We start from the raw sequence: 8,150 nt of genomic DNA, 5'->3' as shown, positions 1-8,150 counted from the left end.
TCTATGTGGACCCTACTACAGTTTAACCAGCTCAGCTATAGACTACACCAGCATGACTAGTATCTATGTGGACCCTACTACAGTTTAACCAGCTCAGCTATAGACTACACCAGCATGACTAGTATCTATGTGGACCCTACTACAGTTTAACCAGCTCAGCTATAGACTACACCAGCATGACTAGTATCTATGTGGATCCTACTACAGTTTAACCAGCTCAGCTATAGACTACACCAGCATGACTAGTATCTATGTGGACCCTACTACAGTTTAACCAGCTCAGCTATAGACTACACCAGCATGACTAGTATCTATGTGGACCCTACTACAGTTTAACCAGCTCAGCTATAGACTACACCAGCATGACTAGTATCTATGTGGACCCTACTACAGTTTAACCAGCTCAGCTATAGACTACACCAGCATGACTAGTATCTATGTGGACCCTACTACAGTTTAACCAGCTCAGCTATAGACTACACCAGCATGACTAGTATCTATGTGGACCCTACTACAGTTTAACCAGCTCAGCTATAGACTACACCAGCATGACTAGTATCTATGTGGACCCTACTACAGTTTAACCAGCTCAGCTATAGACTACACCAGCATGACTAGTATCTATGTGGACCCTACTACAGTTTAACCAGCTCAGCTATAGACTACACCAGCGTGACTAGTATCTATGTGGACCCTACTACAGTTTAACCAGCTCAGCTATAGACTACACCAGCATGACTAGTATCTATGTGGACCCTACTACAGTTTAACCAGCTCAGCAGTACTATTATAGAGCCTAAACCCAGGATAGAGGGTCTGAGTGAATGTGGTCTGGACTCTGTGGAGGAGGGTCATTGTGTCAGAGACACTGTAGAAGGACAGAGTACCTGCCTTGTGATCCAGGTACACTCCTACTCTGGAGGACTGAGGGCCTGATACTTTAGTCTCAACATCATTGTGTCTGAAATAATAACCATCACTATAGCACTGTAAACTCCAGGACTTGTTATTGAATCCAAATCTATTATCTGTCTCTGTTCTGCTGATGTCTTTATATGAGACTGCTGTAATAACCCACCCCCAGTCCACTCCACCTCCCAGTAACAGCGTCCAGACAGACCCTCTCTACACAGAACCTGGTACTCGTTGGTGAATCTGTCTGGATGGTCAGGATATGGTTGGTCTTGGTCTGTATAGGTCACCTTTCTGTTCCCTTCAGACAGAGAGAGGTGTGTGCCTGCTGTGTTTGGGTCCAGTGTGAGCTGACAGGAATCTGGGAGAAGAGCAGAGACCAATGAGGGGAGTCAGAACAATAAGTTAAGTCAGATACTGTATCTACCCTGTCTTTGATTAGAGCACAGCAGAGATCAAATCAGAGAAATATGAGGAGTCAGATAGATACCCAGTCTTTGATTAGATCTACTATTGCTATATATTTCTAGAGGGATTGTTAGGAGTGGCAGTAAAAAGAGACTGTTAGTTACTTCACAATAAAGAGACTCACATTGTAACAACTGTTCTCTGGTCTTGGGCTCTGGAGGCAGAACAACCTCCACTATATTCACTACAGACACACAAACACATTGACAGAGAGAGGGAATGTTATCATCATACCATATTCCACATGTATATGACTAGTAGGGAACTTTCAATGGTCTAAAGTTGATGTTCTGATTGTTTTCAACACACCTGTAGTGGAGATCTTGGTCCATTCTCCTTTAAGGAAGTCTTCTAGTTTCTCTCTCAGTTCAGACACAGTCTTACTCACATCTCCAAAGTACTGAAGAGGACGGACAACGATGCTGGGTAAGTCTGAAGATACACTGATACTGGAGAGAGACTGATAACTCTGGAGAGAGAGAGAGAGACAGAGACAGAGAGACAGAGAGAGAGAGAGAGAGAGAGAGAGAGAGACAGAGAGAGAGAGAGACAGAGAGACAGAGACAGAGAGAGACAGAGACAGAGAGAGAGAGAGAGAGAGAGAGAGAGAGAGAGAGGGACAGAGGGACACAGAGAGAGGGAGACACGGACAGAGAGACACAGAGAGAGAGACACCGAGAGAGACAGAGAGAGGGACAGAGGGACACAGAGAGAGGGACACGGAGAGAGGGACACAGAGGGACAGAGAGACACAGAGAGACCCAGAGAGAGGGACACAGAGAGATGTGGGGACACAGACAGAGGGACAGGGGGACACAGACAGAGGGACACAGACAGAGGGACAGGGGGACACAGAGAGGGACAGAGAGAGAGAGAGAGAGAGAGAGAGAGGGACACAGAGAGGGACAGAGAGAGAGAGAGAGAGGGACAGAGAGAGAGAGAGAGGGACAGAGAGAGGGACAGAGAGAGAGAGACAGAGAGAGAGAGAGGGACAGAGAGAGAGAGGGACAGAGAGAGAGGGACAGAGAGAGAGGGACAGAGAGAGAGGGACAGAGAGAGAGGGACAGAGAGAGAGAGAGAGAGAGGGGGGACAGAGAGAGAGAGAGAGAGGGGACAGAGAGAGAGAGAGAGAGAGAGACAGAGAGACAGAGAGAGAGAGAGAGAGAGAGAGAGAGAGAGAGAGAGAGGACAACATAATGATTGAGATGAATAGTTTCACATATAGTTAATTTCATATCACATGTAACAAGACAGTTTAGTTACCTGGAGGAAATGGATGTGATCCTCTGTGTGTGAGAGCTGCTCCAGCTCAGTGCTTCTCTTCCTCAGCTCAGCTATCTCCTGCTTCAGTTGCTCCAGGACTCCTTCAGCTTCACTGACTTGATCCTTCTCTTGGGCTCTGATCAGCTCCTTCACCTCAGAGCTCCTTCTCTCAATGGAGCGGATCAGCTCAGTAAAGATCTGATCACTGTCCTCCACTGCTGACTGTGCAGAGCGCTGTTAAGAGAGAGACAGAGAGAGAGAGAGAGAGAGAGAAGGAGAGAGAGAGAGAGAGAGGAAGGAGAGAGAGAGAGACAGAGAGACAGAGAGACAGAGACAGACAGAGAGAGAGAGAGGGACAGAGAGAGAGAGAGGGACAGAGAGAGAGAGAGGGACAGAGAGAGAGAGAGGGACAGAGAGATAGCAGTTAGTTAATAGTATCTCTACTTGCAAATTCATCTTCTGCACATCTATCATTCCAGTGTTTAATTGCTAAATTGTAATTATTTCGCCACCACGGCCTATTTATTAATTTACCTCCTTTATCTTACCTCATTTACACAACTGTATATAGACTTTTCTATTGTGTTATTGACTGTACGTTTGTTTATTCCATGTGTAACTCTGTGTTGTTGTTTGTGTCACACTGCTTTGCTTTATCTTGGCCAGGTCGCAGTTGTAAATGAGAACTTGTTCTCAACTGGCCTACCTGGTTAAATAAAGGACTTGTTCTCAACTAGCCTACCTGGTTAAATAAAGGACTTGTTCTCAACTGGCCCACCTGGTTAAATAAAGGTTTCATTAAAAAGTCTGGCAATAACTTAACTTTTCATTATTTAGACAGACTCCTCTAAATAATAAATATAATTAAATAACAAAAAACAGTTAAATGCTAAGTACTATACATAGGTTTTATTTAAAAAATAACAATAGAACCTATTTAGTACTATAATGGTATTTACTAACATAATATTATTACTATAATAGTTTCTAAAGGGGTTGTAGGCTACCCTACCCTAGAATTAGGGTTCAGGATAAAACAGGTTATACGTAGGGTTAGAGTTTCTGTACAGCACTTTGTGACATCTGCTGATGTAAAAAGGTCTTCATAAATACATTAGATTGATTGTTAGGTTCAGGGTATTTAAAGAGATAAACTGTATGGGTTTATATCTCTCTTGCTCCTCCCTGTGGTCTTCTGTGGGAACTACATACCTCATTCACCACACTTGATAGGCTCATAATCTGAGGTAGCAACTGAGTCAGAGCTACAAATCAATGATCTCCACCTATCCATTAGGTTTACAACTCAGTGAACCTGCGCAGCATTCTCTCTATTTGATGTCTACGAACCAACAGATTTCAACGATTATCATATTACCCAGCAGCCATTTAGAAACAAATAAAAAAAGGTTATTTATTTTTATTCTTTCTTCTGACTGTTTAAATCGGCCACATCTTGAAAAAGAGAACAGGGACATGCGATTTGTTGAGAATGTACACCTTTTTATAGATAAAAAATATATATATACAGTTAACCATGACCAGAACATGTTTAACATTTGAAGGCTTTGCGCCAACCATCCCTGTAGGTAACTACAATCTATAACCAGGTGAACAGTGAGCTTCCTCACCAAGTAACTGTAACCTAGTTAATAATAAGTTACCTGAGGTAAACCTACAAGGACAGTTAATATTAAGTTACCTGAGGTAAACCTACAAGGATAGTTAATAATAAGTTACCTGAGGTAAACCTACAAGGACAGTTAATATTAAGTTACCTGAGGTAAACCTACAAGGATAGTTAATAATAAGTTACCTGAGGTAAACCTACAAGGATAGTTAATAATAAGTTACCTGAGGTAAACCTACAAGGTTAACGCGGGCTGGAAGAGAATTACTTCAAAATCACAGCAAACAGCTGGGACATATAGTAATATTATATATATATAATATTATATCACTGGGCTCCTCTGTGCTAACAAACCCTGTGTACCACCCCTCCCCTGTTTAACCTTGAATTTCGTTCAGAAAAACACTTCCACATTTAGCAAAACGAACCAACTCTTTACGGATCTGTTCGGTGGTAATAAACGGAGGCAGATTAGACACCACTACTCTTGTCGAAATCAGCACCAACACAACCCCTCACATAAATCATACTGGTAACTAGCCGGGTAACAAGACTCACCTTTTACATTACCACAACCACCGCCTTGTTCATTCTGGATACAGAGTGTATATGTTCCTCTCCCACCTGTTCACCGACCAGGATCAATAATTCCTCCACACCATTCTCCACAACGCACCTGAAGAGACAGCGTTTCTTCTCCACTCGGTTGAGGACATCACACTACCCTACTCCCTCCTCAACTCTAACCGATAAACAGCGGAAACCGATAAACAAACCCTCCCACCATGACAAAATACATTTGGAAAATAGGCAAAAGAATAGCTGCACTCTTCACGAACGACAAAACCTCACGTTACCAACTTCTTCTTCTTCTATGGTATAATGGCGGTCCTCAAACCAACGTTAAAGGAGCGTGGCGCCTCCTACTGTGCTGGAGTGTGTTCAATCACGGTTTACACCATTTCTAAATCCTCCTACCTAACTCAGTACTTCTGAGAAAATAAAAAAGATCCCTACTAACTTCTAATAGACCCTCCCCATCCCCCAAATCCCTTCCAACCCCCATCCAACCCCCATCCAACCTCAATGACCCTACACTTCAATCTTTCCCTCTCTTCAACATCCTTACAACAATATAACAACACATGCTCCACCGTTTCATTGACAATACCCTCCAGACACAAACCATTCACATGCTGCCAACCAGATGGAAGGACCAGTTCAATGTACAATGTCCTAAACACAATCGAGGAAACACCACCTCTTCCTTCCTAATCTGACCTTTGAACCTTGGTCCACCGACCTTTCTTTAGAGGGCATATAAATGCCGTCCCTTGTGCTCAGAGTCCCATCTCTTCTGCCACACATCTATCAAAATGTCTCTGATCTCACATTTGTCCTCACCTCTACCCAGTGGAACATTAATATATATTATATCTTGTTTTAAAGTTATTTTAGCTAACTAGTCTACAATTTCATTCCATTCCACACCTGAATGTGCTGGGACCCAGCAGAATCTCACTACTAGACCCATTCTCTCAATTCTCCATAATAACATTAATACCTCCAATAGTAGGTCACTCCTAATAGATTTACCAGATGATAAACTATTATATGATAATACTAAAAAACACCCTTCTAACTAACCCTACACTCATTAAAACCCACTACCCCATTCCACTACTTTGACCCTATCTGCTCCTGCACCAGGCCATCTAACCCTACACTCATTAAAACCCACTACCCCATTCCACTACTTTGACCCTATCTGCTCCTGCACCAGGCCAACTAACCCTACACTCATTAAAACCCACTACCCCATTCCACTACTTTGACCCTATCTGCTCCTGCACCAGGCCAACGACCTGGGAGGACGGGACACCACCACTCAACACACCCTGGAACTCTTCTGAAGTCAAATCTAGTATGACCAAATACTTCTCTGCAGCTGCCACCAAAACAACATGTTTTTTTCTGTGATTTACATTCCATTTCTGCGGTAAAGTTGATAACCATTTGCTATGAACACTAAGAAGCCAACCTTACTGAAGCATATATCACTCGTTGGCCTGTCCCTCTGTGCTGTCACAGATCTACTACTCACAGGGATCCTCTCAGGATCCCTCAGCCTTGACCCATCCTCCTCTACTTTCTTCACTGCCTCAGCAGTGACAACCTGTTCCCAACAGTGGGGTCAGTGGGATTGGATAGGGGCCCCTCTCTCTCTCTCTCTCTCTGACTGGAGGAGACAGGTGAAATGGTGTGTCTCCTCTGGTCAACAATACTCACCTTGAAAGACTCCACAGCCTGTTGGAGCTCCTTCAGCTCCTTCTCTCTCTCCTGGAATCTCTGCTGGACCTTCTGCTGACTCATCCCCAGCTGCCTCTGTGGAGAATCACTCTTCAATGAGCTATCAAGCTTTATTAGTCCAGTAGATCAATAGTATAGTAATGTGACATAGGGCCCATAGAGAGGAAGGTCTAAAAAATGGATGGTCCATTTACTAAATGATATTTATTTGTTGCTATGTGAATGATTATAGTTTTTATGGTAGGACTACATGTATCAACAGGTTGAGACTGAACTTTGGACTCATAAAAGAGCATTCAGAATGATAATAGTGTTTGACATTATAAAATGGTGATACATCTGGAGAATCTGGGTTAACATATCTATATACTCAAGGTTTGTGTTCATATTTGTTCTGCTGAGGATCCATTTCATTTCAATGATCTCATATTCAAACAGCCTTAGTTCCTACTGTATCTTTAATTCTATGTTTATCAGACAGTCACCAACAAGTTGTTCTGGTCTTACCTGTTTCTCAGTCCTCTCTGCTGCAGCTGACACTGTATCATGGCCTTTATGTTCATCCATTGTACACATCAGACAGATACACTGCTGATCGGTACGACAGTAAACCTCCAGCAGTTTGTCATGATGAGAGCAGATCTTCTCCTGTAGTTGTGCGGTGGCTTTGACCAGCTTGTGCTTCTTCAAAGCAGGAGATTCGTAGTGAGATTGGAGGTGAGTCTCACAGTAAGAGGCCAGACACACCAGACAGGACATGAGGGCTTTCTGCTTTCTGGTCCCAGTGCAGACATCACACGCCACATCTCTAGGTCCAGCATAGCACAGAGCAGGAGGGGGAGCAGCCTGGAGTCCTGTCTTCTTCAGTTTCTCCACCAGCTCAGCCAACATGTTATTTTTACTCAGCGTAGGCCTCGGACTGAAGGTCTCTCTGCACTGAGGACAGCTATAGACCCCTTTCAGAACATCCTGATCCCAGCAGCCCTCAATACAGATTCTACAGTAACTGTGCCCACAGGCAGTAGTGACCGGCTCCTTCAGTAGATCCAGACAGACAGAACAACAGAACTGGTCCTGGTCCAGCAGAACTCCCTGTTGAGCCATTTGGACGGTTGTTCACTCTCACACAGACAGACGACACAGAGACTCAGATCAGTTTCGTTTCCTCAGAAGAGAGTTTGTGGGAGGGGGAGGGACTTCCTGGTTCTGCCAGAGGGGTGGGGTTAGAGGGAGGGAGGGAGGGGTTAGAGGGAGGGAGGAAGAGAGAGAGGAACTGCATGCAACAGCAAGAGGGAGACAAATAGTCTTGTTCCTTGGTTAGAGCCCATAACATGGAATAAATGAAATAATGAATCTTAAAATGTGAGTTGTTAGAATATAAAGGGTAACACTTTCTATGAAGTACATATTATAATTATTTTAATGACCTTTATAATGCCTTATAATACACTTATGTGTTCTAATAAGCAATAAGGCCTGAGGAGGTGTGGTAAATGTAAGGATTGCGGACCTGGTGGCAGTGAAGTCAGATGCAGGAGAGCAGAGATAGGTAATAGCCGGAGCAGTT

At 43.6% G+C, this 8,150-nt stretch overlaps 1 pseudogene; it reads right to left on the bottom strand.

Annotated features, from left to right (window-relative positions):
* Positions 1 to 759: 759 nt before the first annotated feature.
* Positions 760 to 7,769, bottom strand: LOC123732112 (tripartite motif-containing protein 16-like; annotated as a pseudogene).
* Between the last annotated feature and the right edge of the window lie 381 nt (positions 7,770 to 8,150).

The sequence above is a fragment of the Salmo salar genome, unplaced genomic scaffold (assembly GCF_905237065.1).
Source record: "Salmo salar unplaced genomic scaffold, Ssal_v3.1, whole genome shotgun sequence".
In the NCBI taxonomy this organism is placed as follows: domain Eukaryota; kingdom Metazoa; phylum Chordata; class Actinopteri; order Salmoniformes; family Salmonidae; genus Salmo; species Salmo salar.
Note: the sequence above shows the minus strand (reverse complement) of the source record. Positions and strands in the feature narration are given on the sequence as shown.